General features: G+C 38.2%; 1 protein-coding gene across 1 annotated transcript in view; it reads left to right on the forward strand.

Annotated features, from left to right (window-relative positions):
• The first annotated feature begins 235 nt into the window (after positions 1 to 235).
• Positions 236 to 15,452, forward strand: part of NAMPT (nicotinamide phosphoribosyltransferase) — a 401,813-nt gene continuing 386,596 nt past the window's right edge. Inside the window, exon 1 of the mRNA XM_057304070.1 lies at positions 236 to 319. The gene's annotated coding sequence lies outside the window, so the exon portion shown is untranslated. The remainder of the gene's footprint in view (positions 320 to 15,452) is intronic.

Here is a 15,452-nt window from a genome sequence, read left to right on the forward strand (position 1 = left end):
GCTCACCACAAGCATGGCTACCATCTGTCCCCATGCAACGCTGTTACAGTATCATTGACTATATTCTCTGCACTGTACCTTCTATCGTCATGACTTATTCATTCCATCACTGGAAGCCTGTGCCTCCCACTCCCCTTCACCCATTTCGCCCATCCTCCTATCTTCCTCCCCTCTGGCAACGATCATTTTGTTTTTCTGTATTTATTGGTGTGATTTTTTATTCATTTCAGAGATGGAGCATTCTGGCAGGAGAAACCTGAAACGTACAGTCAAATGAATTATTCCAGTCGGAGTGGAGCAGAGAGCAAGGCGGGATGGGGTGAGTACAGAAAGTGAAGGGTTTGGAAGCTGAGTTCACAGTCAGCACAACTACCAACCCACTGTGAGGATTTTAGCGACATAGGGTTCTTTCTATTCTAGAATTTCGTGACGCAGGTTAAAGTTTTACATGAATTCTGTACAATCAAAATTCCCATCTGCATGAGTCATTGAGAGAAGAGGGTTTCCGATAGAATTATTCAGACAGACAGTGTTCATCTTTCAAGGCAGTGATGGAAAATGATGATTGGAACTCCAGGATCAGATGGCCAAGGTTCAGAAATGTGATTCATTCACCATGAGGACATTTTGAAACTGAATTTAACATTGTCCGGGTTTAGGTCTTTTGTTTTGGTCACTTGTTAGTTACAGTGTTTGGTAAGCCATGTTTATCTTAGTAATGGCAGAGCTAATGTCTGAATAGAGACATCACTAGAAAATTAATGCATAAGGTTTTTCTGTTTCTAATATAAAGGAGTCCTCTATTAGCATAAACTGTGCTTTGAAGATAGGAACCAGCACATGGAAAAAATATTGTCAGTCTAGGATTCTGTTGTGGAATATGGTATTTGTTATGGTGAAAGATGATTATCAGAATTCCAACGTTCTTTTTTTTTTTTTGAGATTTTATTTATTTCTTTGTCAGAGGGAGAGAGAGAGAATGGCAGGCAGAGGGAGAAGCAGGCTCCCCACTGAGCAAGGAGCCCGATGCGGGCCTCAGTCCCAGGACCCTGGGATCATGACCTGAGCCGAAGGCAGATGCTTAACTGGCTGAGCCACCCAGGTGCCCCAAAATTCCAACATTCTGACTGAGTAGCACTGATGGGTAAAAGGAGAGGGAGATCTTGGTTGAAGTACATGATTGCTCTTGAAAATAGGAGCATAATTAGGATTCTAACAGGGGCCTGCTTCTCCCTCTCCCTGTGCTGCTCCCCCCGTTCCTGTGCTCTCTCAAATAAATACTATCTTTTTTAAAAAAAGGATTCCGATCAATTATTTTGCTAATTGTTCTCTATTACACAAAATAATATATTATAAATGGAAAAACTAATCTCTCTTCTTGAGAAAAAATGTTGTTCGAGAAAACTGTGCTTAAAAAGGGCTCCTGGAAATTTCACAGAGGGTCCTCTTTTCTGTAGATTTGTTCATTTTCTCACTCCCCCATAGACCTTTTTCTGATGTTTCAGTTTGGCGTTCTAGATCTGACGGGGTGCTGTGTCCCTCAGATGTGTAGAGTAAGTCTTGTATGATTGCTTCATATTTTATAAAAAGATGTATTGAAGACGTCTAAGATAGACCCACTGTTACATGATGGGCATGGAAGCTGTTCTCCGCCTTTTCTGGAGAGCAAATCGACAATAAATATTCAGAAACTTAATCTGCTGCACATGCTTCAGCTCAGTAATTTCACATCTGGAATTTTGTTCTAATGCAATAATCAGAGATTAAAGACTAAACTGGTGTACAGAGATGTTCATGTAAGATCATACATAGGAAAACTGGAAACGAACAACATCCAGTAGTGGGACAATGATCATGTCACAATATACCCACACCGTGAAATTGCATGTGGTCGTTAAAGTCCCGTTTCTATAGCCCATTTGGTGCTCTGATGTTAAATGAAAAAAGGGAAGAAGTATGTAAAGTATGTGAAGTAGTAATATAGGAGATACATTCCCAGTTTTCTTTTAACCAAAGTAGTCTGAGGTATGATTTACATACAGTATAATGTTCCCTGTTCAGGTATATACTTTGATTAGTTTTGACAAATGTGTACAGTCATTTAATAACCACCACAATCGAGATACAGACTCTACCACCCCAAAAAGTTTCCTCTTGTCCTTTGTAGCCAATACTCTTCCTCTGCTCTCAGTCCTTGGCAAACTACAGTTTTGTGTTTTCCAGAATGTCAGGTAGATAGAATCATGCAGTATGTTGCCCCGTGCATCTGGCTTCCTTCATCTCTGAGATTTACCTGTATTGTGCACATCAGTATTTCATTCCTTTCTTTCTTTCTTTCTTTCTTTCTTTCTTTCTTTCTTTCTTTCTTTCTTTCTTTCTTTCTTTCTTTCTTTTTTTAAAGAGGGAAGGAAGGGGGAGGGGCAGAGGGAGCGGGAGAGAATCCTAAGCAGGCTCCACACATGCCCAGCACGGAGCCCCATGTGGGGCTTGGTCTCACAACCCTGAGATCATGACCTGAGCTGAAATCAGGGGTTGGTTGCTTAACCAGCCGAGCCACCCAGGCGTCCCTTCACTCCTTCTGTTGTAGAGCGCCATGACATTGTATAGACATTTGTTCAATCACTGGGCCACAGACATTTGAATTGTTTCCAGGTTCTGGGGATGGTGAACCATTGAGTAGACGACATAACATTTTTATTTCTCTTGGGTAGACACCATGGGAAGATTACTGGGTCATAGGGTGAGTGTAAGTTTAAGATAATGCTATCTCTGTTAAAGAGTGTCTATACCATTTTGCATTCCTACCAGTAATGAGAGTTCCAATTGCTTTCATCCTCTACACTCATGGAATTGTCTGTTTAAAAATTTTAGCCATTCTAGTAGGTGTGTAATGAACAAACAATGAATCATGGAACACTATATCCAAAACTCTCATTTTCCTAGTAATTAATGCCAAGTATCTTTCCATGTGCTTATAAGCGATCCATATATTTTCTCTAGTGAAATGTCTATTTTAAAGCTCTTAAAATGTAGTTGGTTTTTTATTGAGTTTTGAGAGTTCTTTATATATGCTGTATATAATTCCTTTGTCAGATATGTGATTTGCAGATAGTTTTCCTAGTTTATGGCTTGTCTTTTCAGTTTCCTAATAGTGTCTTTTTAATGAGCACAAGTTTTTATTTTATCAGCTTAGCTATTTTTAATTTTATGGTTCATACTTTTTTGTAATGAACTTCTTAGTTTGAATAGTTTTAGATTTATAAAAGAAATTGTGAAAATAACACAAAGAGATCTCATACACCCCAACCCACTTTCCCTGTATTAATGTAAATATGGTTCATTTGTCACAAGAAACGAATATGGTTTATGTTTTTCGTGTCTAATCTAGGAAGTCTTTGTCCCAAAGTCACAATGATTTATGGTAGAAATTTTCTGTAGGATGGTTTTATGTAGAAATTGTATAGTTTTAGCTTTCAGGTTTTGGTCTATGATACATTTTCAATTAATTTTTGTGTATGATCTGAAGTAATGTTGAGATTTATTTTTTTTCCTGTGTGGCATTCAGTTTTTCTAGCACTATTTGCTGAATAGACCTTTTATTAATATATATATTTATATCACATATATTATATATTTTTATTTTATTATATAATAAAACATTTGTATATATAACTATAACATATATAATTTATATTTGCATATATTTATATGTATATAAATATATATTTACATATAATTTGTATATAATTTATATATATTAATATATATATATTTAAATTATGTTAGTCACCATGTAGTACATCATTAGTTTTGGATGTAGTGTTCCATGATTCATTGTTTGTGTATAATACCCAGTGCTCCATGCAGTACGTGCCCTCCTTAATACCCATCAACAGGCTAGCCCCTCCCCCCCCAAAACCCTCAGTTTGCTTCCTGGAGTCCATAGTCTCTCATGGTTGGTCTCCCCCTCTGATTTCCCCCCTTCATTTTTCCCTTCCTTCTCCTAAATATAAAAAAGCCTGTGTTGTGGTTCCTCTTTTTCCATGTGGTTTAGTCCAGAAGTTGAGAATCCTGTACCTTCTACTTCCGCATCTACCCTTACAATAAACCCTCATTACTTAAGACAACTTGAGTGGATCTCTGTTTCTTGCAACCTAAAGGAAACTTACTAGCAAACCTAACACAGTAAAAAAAAAAAAAAAAAAAAAAAAAAAAAAAAAAAATCGATTTTTAACTGCAGTGCAGTTTTTTAAAGCATCCATTGGGAAGTTCTGTTCCTTCTATTTTCTGGCTTTTATGGGGTGAGGATGAATGACTAAAGAAAATCGTGTGCTGGCCCCAAAATTTCTCCTCCAGGGTTTTGCTTCCATGTGTGAAATTAGAGCTCTGTCTTTTATTATAACGTTATATTTCTGAGAGTTGTAAATACATTGCTAAGATCAAGGGATAATATACTAATATGTTAACCAATTACTGATTTTTAAATGTATTTTGCATATTATCCCAGCTCAAAGACCAGAGCTCTGAAAACGAGTAAATTCTGAAAGAGAGGGTTGCAGGTAGAAATTTTCTGAACAGAGGCCAAGACTTGTACTTGTGAAACTGGTTATCAAAGATGGTAAAAGGGTTACCAAGGCTTGGTTTTGCATACTTTTTTTTTTTTTAAAGATGTTATTTATTTATTTGACAGAGAAAGAGACAGCCAGCGAGAGAGGAAACACAAGCAGGGGGAGTGGGAGAGGAAGAAGCAGGCTCATAGCAGAAGAGCCTGAAGTGGGGCTCGATCCCAGAACGCTGGGATCACGCCCTGAGCCGAAGGCAGCTGCTTAACCGCTGTGCCACCCAGCCGCCCCTGGTTTTGCATACTTGACACGTAGCATGTGATGGTGAAGGTCATGGACTAAGGAGTCAGAGTGCCTGTGTTTAAAGGCCATCTCCGGAACTTTCTTAGCTGTGTGACCTTGAGCAGATTACAAAGCCTCCTATGGCCTCAATTCTTCTTCTGCCCAGGGGGGCATTTGGGCGGCTCCTGTCCGCTCACGCACCCAGAGGAAGTGGTCAGTCGCTGTCAGTCAGTTCATCCCTTTGTTCCGTGTATCCCCATCTCTCAGGCCAGGGGACCTGGAGGCCTGTGTGTGTGCCTGAACTGCCTGCATTCTCAGGCTAATTGTTCACTTTGCCATGAAGGCTTCCCGTTTCACTGAGCCCTTGAGCCACCCCATCTGTTCAGTCATCTCTGTTTTCCAGCGCGGGTTCCCTCCTCCTTTTTAAGACCTTTAATTAGTTTTGGGTGATAGAATCATCAGCACCACCTGAGCGTCAGTTAGAGCAGTGAGTGAGTTTCCTCTGAGTAGCTCTGGTGTACTAATTATTCCCACATAAAGGTAGTTTTCTGCAGCTCTGATTTCCTGCTAAATTATACCAATGCACATTTAAAAACGTTTTTTTGTTGTACTTTTGAAATCATTCGCCTCAGTTTCATCTAGTCAAACCAGAAACACCTGCAATAACATTGAGATGAAATTCTTTTGTTTTACTTTTCTTCACTTTTTAACTCTGGTGCTTTTTTTTTTTTTTTTTTTGCTTTTTTTTTTTTTTTTAAGCATTCCTTTGGGAAGTTCTATTTCTTCTTTCTTCTGGCTCATGTTTCCTAAACAGACAGTTCATTTTTTAATAGTTGCTCTCTCTGGGAGGTGTTGCTCTTTGCCAGGCGTAGTATTGTCATGCCTGGCCTGGGGTATTAATTCTTTCACTGACTTTTGCTCCACGTCGCATGACAAAGCCAACAGGATAAAGAAGCTACTGAGTTGAAACAGCTAGAAATTCAACTCAGCTAGGATTAGGTTAGCACCTACTAGAGGCAGTGGGCACCATGTTCAGAGCAGGAGACCAGAAATGAACCAGAAGTGAGCAAGATGGGCTGGGTATAAGAAAAAAACTCTTTCCAGAATGACAGTCAAGTTTTCTTTGCTTTTGTTGAACTATGGGGTAAGTGTGTAACATACCACAAACCCATGTTACTTTGGCTGCTTATTTTGATTTCACATTGGGTCTCAGTTTCAGAGATACCATAGGGAGTGGGTACATGCTTAGTCTAAAGGGGGTACAGCTGTTTAGATCTGTGACTGACTTTTTTTTTCTTCATAACCTTTTGTACAGTAGTTAATTTTGTAATTAATTAATTAGAAAAACAGATTTGAAGATTGTAATTGGGAGGAAATCCAGTAAGGAGTTATTAAAGTTGGCCAGGAGAACTGAAAATGACAGGGCTGATGTGAGGGGCAGGAAATGGAGAGATGAGGAAGCTTGGGATTTTAAAAAAAATGTTTTTGTCATTTAATTAATATTCTATGAAAATAACTTTCTTTTTGGCGTATAGTGCTTTGAGTTTTAACAAATGTATAGAGTCACGTAGACACCACCCCAGTCATACTGTGGAACAGTTCCGTCACCTCCCAGAATTCCCTCATGTTGTGGTCAACCCCTGCCCCACCGCTAAGTCCTGACAACCGCCCATCTCCATCTGTAATGTCATATAAATGGAACCTTACTTTAGTTAACTTTTTGAGATGGGTTTCTTTCATTCAACAGAATGCCTTTTACAGTATATCAATTTCTTAGTATTTCATTGTATGGACATACTGGGCTTCGTGTAGCTATTTCCTGAAGGACATTTGTGTTATTCCGTTTTGGCAGTTAGGAGTAGAACTGCTGTAAACGTTTGTGTGCGTGTTTTTGTATAAACATACGTTTTCACATCTTAGAGTAAATAGCTAGGAGTGGGATTAATGGGTCATATGATGTGTATGTTTAACTTTATGAGAAACTGCCAAACTATTTTCCAAGGTGGATGGATGTAGCATTTTGTGTTCCCACCAGCAGTGCATGAAGGTTGCAGCTGGTCTGCATCCTTGCAAGTATTTGGTATTGCCTTAAAAAGAAATTATTTCAGTAGGTGTATAGTGGTATCTCATTGTGGTTTTAATTTGCGTTTCCCTAAAGCCTAATGATGTTGAGCATCTTTTCACGAACTTCAATATATGATATTCTGGATATGGGACCTTTGTTGGGTATATGGTTTGCAAATATTCTCCCAGTCTGTAGCTTGTCTTTTTGTTCTTTTAACAGTGTCTTTTACACATCAAAAGTTTAAATATTGTTGAAGTCCAATTTATTGAATTTTTTCTTTTAAATAAATCCAATTTATAAAGCTTATAACTTTAGACATAAATTCGTGCTCTTTATGGCCATGCATTTGTTATTAAATACTAGCATCAGGATGTTTTCAGGTTGTTGCTTATAGTTGCACAAGTTGTGCACTGCACAGTTCTAGGAGGCATGATTTATATGGACTACAGTGTGAATGGTAACCCCAAAAGCTGTAAGTGTACAACTTGTACAACCATACATTATCTCTTTGGGTGTCTTCTCTACTCCACAGACTGCTTTGATTGCTGTGATTCTGTTTTACTTCTCTTGCCGTTTATTTCTTATGTGGAGTCCATATGGAAGCTATATTTAAGAAGCTCCTGTAGATTAACCGTCTAAAGCTAACTTGTTCCTGCTGACTCTCAACTAGCCGATGGCCCATCCTTGGGGTTCCAGCAACATCATGCTGTCAGGCTTGTGTCCTTAGCTTTCTCTTCCTATTAATTCGCATTTATGGAAATTGGAAACTCTGAGCAGCCAGCCATTTTTTACTGTCTAGACAGCCATGGTTTTGAAACTCATGTCTAAATAAATGACTAAAAACTTAAGATTTGTAGCATCATCCATTATGCACTTCTGGATTTGCAAAAAAAAAAAAAAAAAAAAAAAAAAATCAGAATATAAAAAGGAAAAAAAGTAACAGAATATAAAGACAGAAATGCCCTTTCCAGGGACTATTTTGGCCATGAGTAATTCATTATTAACTCTGAGTAGCTCTGAGTGAACTCTGAGGTGGCACATGACTTCCCTCTGACAATATGAATGTACCATTCAGTACTGTGAGATTTAGTATAGTCTGAATACTTGCTCCCAGTTAAAGATGGGATCACAAACTGTTAATTAATCAATAGTGTTGCAGCAGGACCAGGAGGAGTCAACAGATCAGAGCTGCTCTAGATATGTTACAGCGTCATCATCTTCATCAGTACAGGCTCCAGACGCAGGGATAGGGAAGGATGAGCAAGCATCCTGCTTTTGAGTTGTTTTTATTCAAAATCAGGTGGATTGTGTTTTTACGTAGAGAAGGCCCATAATAAGGTTGTATCTTGGGAATGAGTTTAAGTTAAATGGAGACGTTGGTAAAGAGGGCTTAAGGTTTGGGAGGAGTGGGTGTCTAATATCACAGGAAGTAAAAAGATATGTAAGAAGAGATCACTGGGGTGCCTGGGTTAAGCGTCTGCCTTTGGCTCAGGTCATAATCCTGCTCAGTGGGGACACTGCTTCTCCCTCTCCATCTGACCCTCCCCTGGCTCATTCTTTCTCTCTCATAAATAAATGAAAATTATTAATAGTAATAATAAAGAAGGGATCACTGCATGGAGAATCCAAAGAAGTGATTTGAGGGATGAGGGTAGGGACTTGTTTACTGGGGGGCTATTGATCCCACTCTAAGAAATGGTAGCATACAAAATGGTGGAACCAACAGGTGTTTTTTGTTTGGTAAGTAAGCCCAGGAAGTTATTACAGGAAAGGTGATCTTTCCTAGTGTCTTCCACCTAGCTGGCCTCTTTGTAATTAACGACAGTGTGATTTCAGATCATTTTTCACCATGACCTGGAGTCTTAGGCTGTGTGTGTGTGTGTGTGTGTGTGTGTGTGTGTGTGTTTTAAATAGACATGTCCTTTATCAAGTTACGTCTCCCTGTATTCCTAGTTTACTGAGAGTATTTTTTTACTTTTTATCAATGGGTGTTAGGTTTTGCCAGTTGTTTTCTTTGCATCTCTTGTTAAGATCATATGATTTTTCTTCTTTAGCCTGTTGTTGTGATGGATTACACTAATTGATTTTTGGATATTGAGGCAGTCTTGCAGACTTGGTTATGGGTGTATAATGCTTTTTATGTATTGTTGGATTTGATTTGCTAACATTTTATTGGGGATTTTGCATCTGTGTAAATGAACGATACTGGTCTCTGGTTTTCCTTTCTTATAATGTCTTTATCTTGTTTTGTGAATGCTGGCCTCCTAGAATGAGTTAGGACGTATTCCCTCTGCTTTTATTTTCGGGAGGAGATTGTAGAGGACTAGCGTCATTTTTCCTTTAAATGTTTGGTAGAATTCATCAGTGAAAGCATCCGGACCTGGTACTTTTCTTTTTGGAAGGTTATTAATTCTTGATTGTATTTTTTAATATGTATAGACCTATCTAATTAATCTATTTTTCCTTGTGTGAGTTTTAGTAGTTTGTGTCTTTTAAAGAATTGATCTCTTTCATCTAAGTTATGACATTTGGGGGCATAGAGTTGTTCATAACATTTTTTATTATCCTTTTGATGTCTATGGAATTAGTAGTGGTTCCCCCGCTTTCATTTCTGATATTAGCAATTTGTGCCTTTTTTTTTTTTTTTTTTTGGATAGCCTTCCTAGGGGTTTATTAATATTATTGATCTTTTCAAAGAACCAGCTTTTGATTCTCTATTGACTTTCTTTTTTTTTTTTTTTTAAAGATTTGATTTATTTATTTGAGAGAGAGAGCACACAAGTGGGTGGGGGGAAGGGCGAGGGAGAGGAAGAGGGAGAAGCAGACTCTTCTTTGAGCAGGGAGCCCAACTCGGGGCCTCTGTTGATTTTCTTTTCTAATTTCCTGTCTTTCATTTTACTGATACCTGTTCTAATTTTTATTATTTATTTTCTTCTGCTTGGTTCAGCCTTCATTTGTACCTCCTCCTCTAGTTTCCTAAGGTGGAAATTTAGGCTACTCCTGTAAGATCTTTCTTCTTTTCTAATATATGCATTCAATGCTGTAAGTTTCACTCTTAGCTTTCACTGCCTCTCACACATTTTAATACATTGTATTTTCATTTTCATGTAGTCCAAACTACTTTTTTTTCTTCCAAGATTTTATTTAAAGTTAGTCAACATATAGTGCAGTATTAGTTTCGGGAGTAGAATTTAGTGATTCATCACTTAATGTAATACCCAGTGCTCATCACAACAAGTGCCCCCTTAATCCCCATCACCCATTTAGCTCATGCCCCGCCCACTTCCCTCCATCAACCTTCAGTTTGTTCTCTGTAGTCAAGAGTTTCTTAGGGTTTGTCTCCCTCACTGTTTTTTATCATATTTCATTTTTCCTTCCCTTCCCCTATGTTCATCTGTTTTGTTTCTTAAATTACATGAGTGAAATCATCTGATATTTGTCTTTCTCTGACTTATTTTGCTTAGCATAATACCCTCTAGTTCTATCCAGTTATTGCGGATGGCAAGATTTCATTCTTTCTGATGGCCGAGTAATATTCCATTGTATATATATATATACACCACATCTTCTTTATCCATTCATCTGTCGATGGACATCTGGGCTCTTTCCATAGTTTGGCTATTGTGGACATTGCTGCTGTAAATATTGGGGTGCATGTGCCCATTTGAATCAGTATTTTTGTATCTTTTGGATAAATACCTAGTAGTGCAATTACTGGGTCATTGGGTAGCTCTATTTTTAACTTTTTGAGGAACCTCCATACTGTTTTCCACAGTGGCTGCACCAGTTTGCATTCCCACCAACAGTGTAAGAGGGTTCCCCTTTTTCTGCATCCTCACCAACATCTGTTGTTTTTGTGTTGTTAATTTTAGCCATTCTGACAGGTGTGAGGTGGTATCTTGTGGTTTTGATTTGTATTTCCCTGATGTTGAGTCATATGGAGCATTTTTTCACGTGTGTGTTTGCCATTTGTATGCCTTTTTTTGGAGAAATGTCTGTTCATGTCTTCTGCCCACGTCTTAACTGGCTTATTTATTTTTGGGTGTTGAGTTTGGTAAGTTCTTTATAGATTCTGGATACTAGCCCTTTATCCATCATGTCATTTGCAAATATCTTCTCCATTCCACAGGCTGCCTTTTTGTTTTGTTGATTGTTTCTTTCACTGTGCAGAAGCTTTTGTCTTGGTGAAGTCCCAGTAGTTCACTTTTGCTTTTGTTTCCCTTGCCTCCAGAGATGTGTCTAGTAAGGAGTTGCTACAGCTGCAGTCAAGTCCAAACTACTTTTAAATTCCTTCTTTGACCTGTGTGTTATTTAGTAGTGTGTTGTTCAATCTCCAAATATTTGGGGATTTTTCCAGGGATCTTTCGGTTATTGATTTCCTAAATGGCCTGAGAACATATTTTGTATGGTTTCTGTTCCAAATTTGCTCAGACATGTTTTATGGCCCAGAATGTGGTCTGTCTTGGTGAATGTTTTGTGCGAACTTGAGAAAAATGTTTGATCAACTATTGGATGAAATATTCTGTACATATCGGTTGGATCTGGTTAATTGATGCTGTTGTTTAGTTCACCTGTATCCTTACCTATATGCTTCTGGAGCTGCCAATCACTGACAGAGGGGTGTTGAAGTCTCCAACTATAATAATGGATTTTTCTCTTTCTCCTTGAAGTTCTATGAGTTTTTCCATTAAATTTTTTGATACTCTATTGTTGGGTATAGATAAGTTAGGGATTGTTACATCTTCTTGGAGAACTGACCCCTTTATCATTATATGATGACCCTCTTTACTCTCTGAATTTTTTTGTTCTGAAGTCTGCTTTGCCTGAAATTAATATAATTACTCCAGCTTTCTTTTTTTTTTTTTTTTAAAGATTTTATTTATTTATTTGACAGAGATAGAGACAGCCAGTGAGAGAGGGAACACAAGCAGGGGGAGTGGGAGAGGAAGAAGCAGGCTCATAGCAGAGGAGCCTGATGTGGGACTCGATCCCATAACGCCGGGATCACACCCTGAGCTGAAGGCAGCTGCTTAACCGCTGTGCCACCCAGGCGCCCCTCCAGCTTTCTTTTAATTAGTGTTAGCATGGTATATCTTCATCCTTTTACCTTTAATCTATCTGTATCTTTATATTTGAAGTGAGTTTCTTGAAGACAATGTGTAGTTGGATCTTGTTTTTGTATTTCCTCTGACAATCTCTGATTCTTAATTGGGATATTTAGACCATTCACATTTGATGTGATTGTTGATATAGTTGGATTAATATAACATTTGTAACTTTTTTTGTATTTACTGCATTTATACTTTGCTTCTTTTTAATCTTTCCCTTTTTTCTGCCTTATCTGATTCTAATTGAGTAGTTTATATTATTTCCTTTTTTTCTTTCTCTTAGCGTCTTGATTATACTTCTGTTTTAAAAAGTTGTAATAGTTTCCTTTTTGTTTGCGTTACACATTTACAACTAATCAAAGTCCACTTTTAAATAACACTATACGACTTCACAGGTAGTGCAGGTAACTTACAACAGAGCGTTCCCGATTCCTCCCTCCCGTACCTTTTAATACTGATGTCATCTGCTTCACTTATCCACATGCTATAATCACCCAATATATTGCTGCTGTTATTACTTTAAATGAAAGGTTATCTATTAGATTGATTAGGAATGAGAAAAATGAAAGACTTTATTTTATCTTCTTTTATTCCTTCTCTAATCTTCTTTTAATGTAGATTTGACTTTCTGATCTATATAGTTTTCCTTTTCTCTAAAGACCTTTAACATTTCTTGAAAGCAGGCCTAGTAGTGATAAAGTCCCTCCATTTTTGTTTGAGAAAGTGTTTTTCCTTCAATTTTGAAAGATAATGTTGCTGGATATAAAATTCTCAATTGTCCTTTCAACACTTTAAATATTCCATTACACTGTCTTCTTGCTTGCATGGTTTCTGAAGAGATATCCTATGTAATTCTTATCTTTTTTTCTCTATAGATAAGGTGTTTTCTTTCTTTCTTACAATTTTCATTTCTGTTTACATTACCCATCTGTTCTTGGATGTTGTCTGCTTTTTCTTTTTCCATTAGAGTCCTTGACATATTAGTCATAGTTAAACTCCCTACCTTTAAATTCCAAAATCGATGCCATCTTTAATTCAGGTTCTGATGCTTGTTTTGTCTTTTTAGACTGGCTGTGTTTAATGTTTTCTGTAGCTATAGGTTCCAGAGGTTTAAGTTTCTTTGTTTCCCCACTTGGTGCCCATCCCCCACCCCAACTTATTGTCTTTGGGTTTCCCTAAGACTTTCTTCATAAACAGAGTTTGTGTCTTGTGTTTCTCTCTGTTGTAATCTATTTTTATTATATTAGAGCCCAGTTGATGTGGTAAAAGAGAGCAGGAAAATGTTATAATTTTATATTAAATCTCAATTTTTTTTAGTGGTCCCAGTCTCTAGGTTATGACCCTCTGAAGCATTTCTCAGCCTTTTTTCTCCTCTTAGAGGAGATAGGAAGGCTAGAGGGGACAGGAGTTGTCTTAATTGCCCTCTCACCAGGTGGCTAAGCCTCTGATAGTTTCCCTTTAGGGTTGGCCTTTGTTATGGAGAAAATCAGGGTGTAGTTCAAAAATGTTTGCTTCTTCCCTCTGTGCCAGAAAGATACAAGAGAACTTTTTTCTCCAATTTTTATCTTGAGAGCATGTTGGGCTTCTAGAGATAGACCCATGAAAATGTGGAGGTTTCCTAAGACTGAGCCCCCAGGGTTTTTAAGTCTGAAGTTAGTCCACACTCAGCCTCCAGGAATGCATCAATTATGGTTTAAATGTTCCTACCAGTTACTGGCTCTAAGGTCTTCTGCTCCCAGTAACCTGATCTCAACCTTGGTTCTTTGTATTCTCCCGTCTCTCTAGTGTTAGCTTGGTTAGTGTTTGCCATGTGACCTCAGTCTTCTGATGGATCTAAGAAGTCATTCGTTTTCAGTTCAGTTTTTATCTTGTTGTGAGGGCGGGAGTGATGGCTTTCAAATTCTTTGCAAGTTGGGACCGGGAACCTTCTGGGACTGTCATGGGATGTGTATTTTGGGACATGAAATAGCTCAAAAAGGAAACCTCCTTTGTGTAAATCCCAGGTAATGTACTGCACTATGGCTTCCAACTCTGTGCTGTCACTTTATTTATTTATTTATTTATTTATTTATTTATTTATTTAATTTATTTATTTAGAGATTTTATTCATTTATTTGACACAGAGAGAGGGAGAGAGCACAGGTAGGTGGAGCAGCAGGCAGAGGGAGAGGGAGAAGCAGACTCCCAGCTGAACAGGGAGCCCAACCCAGGGCTCAATCCCAGAACCCAAGCCGAAGGCAGACCCTTAACCAACAGAGCTACCCGGGCGCCCCCTGTGCTGTCACTTAAAAAAAAAAAAAAGTAAACAATTAGCAAACAGAAATAAAATAAAGAATAAATTCAGCAAAAGTTTAAACAAATAGACAAAATGGTAAAAAACAAAGTTCAGTTTTAAAACAAATCTCATAGCTCTTTGTTTGAAATAGTCAAGTAACAGTAGTATACAGGTGCCCGGTGCAAAGGAAGTGACGACAGTGACTGCTCTCTCAAGGGCATCTTAGGATATTGAGCTGGATGAACTTTGGAAATGACCGAAGAACCTACAGAGGAGTCACCAAACTCTAACCCACCAGCCACATCTTGTATACCATCTGCTTTTATGTGGTTGACAGGCTGAGAGTGACTTATATATATAAATGATTAGAAAATAAAAAAATTGTATGACACATGAAAGTTACATGAAATTCAAATTTCATTGTCCACAAGTACTGTTTTATTGGGACTAGCCATATTCATTTGTTTACATTTTGTCTGTATGCTCTCAAGCTATACTGGCAGAATTGAGTAGTTGTCCTGTGAGAGTCTGTGTGGCACTCTCATCACTTTGGACTGATGCTTGGGACCCTGCAGATTGCAGTGGTGCAGTTACAGCTCCACAGAATTTTAAATGTCATATGATGACATCTGTCCCTCCCTTTTGCCCTTCCTCCCTCCCTGCCGCCTACCTTCCTTCTTCTTTTGTTTCTTTCTTCCTTCTTTTCCTCCTTTCTTTCCTTTCCTTCTTTCTTTCTCTTCCCCTCATTTATTCATTTACATTTACCATAAATATCCATTAAGTCAAAACAAGAAACGAAAAGTGGACTTCAAATCATGCTTGTAAGACAAAATGGAGTTCGCATGATTTTCTCACAGAATTAGGCGGCAAAGCATTCTGTGTATTGCGCAATGACATAGTTATACTAAAAGAATTCAGTGTCTTGTCAGCCAGACTCATCATCACAGTATCTTTAGCTCAGAGGAAAGCAATGGTTAGAAAAATTAGAAAAACGTAACACAGTTTCTCATCACAGTAGAATTTCTTCACAAAAATAAAACGGTGGGGGGCTCCTGGGTGGCTCAGTTGGTTGGGTGTCTGCCTTTGGCTCAGGTTACGATCCTGGGACCCTGGGATTGAGCCCCACATTGGGCTCCCTGCTCAGCGGGGAGCCTGCTTTT

This window comes from Ursus arctos, unplaced genomic scaffold (assembly GCF_023065955.2).
Source record: "Ursus arctos isolate Adak ecotype North America unplaced genomic scaffold, UrsArc2.0 scaffold_3, whole genome shotgun sequence".
Lineage (NCBI taxonomy): Eukaryota > Metazoa > Chordata > Mammalia > Carnivora > Ursidae > Ursus > Ursus arctos.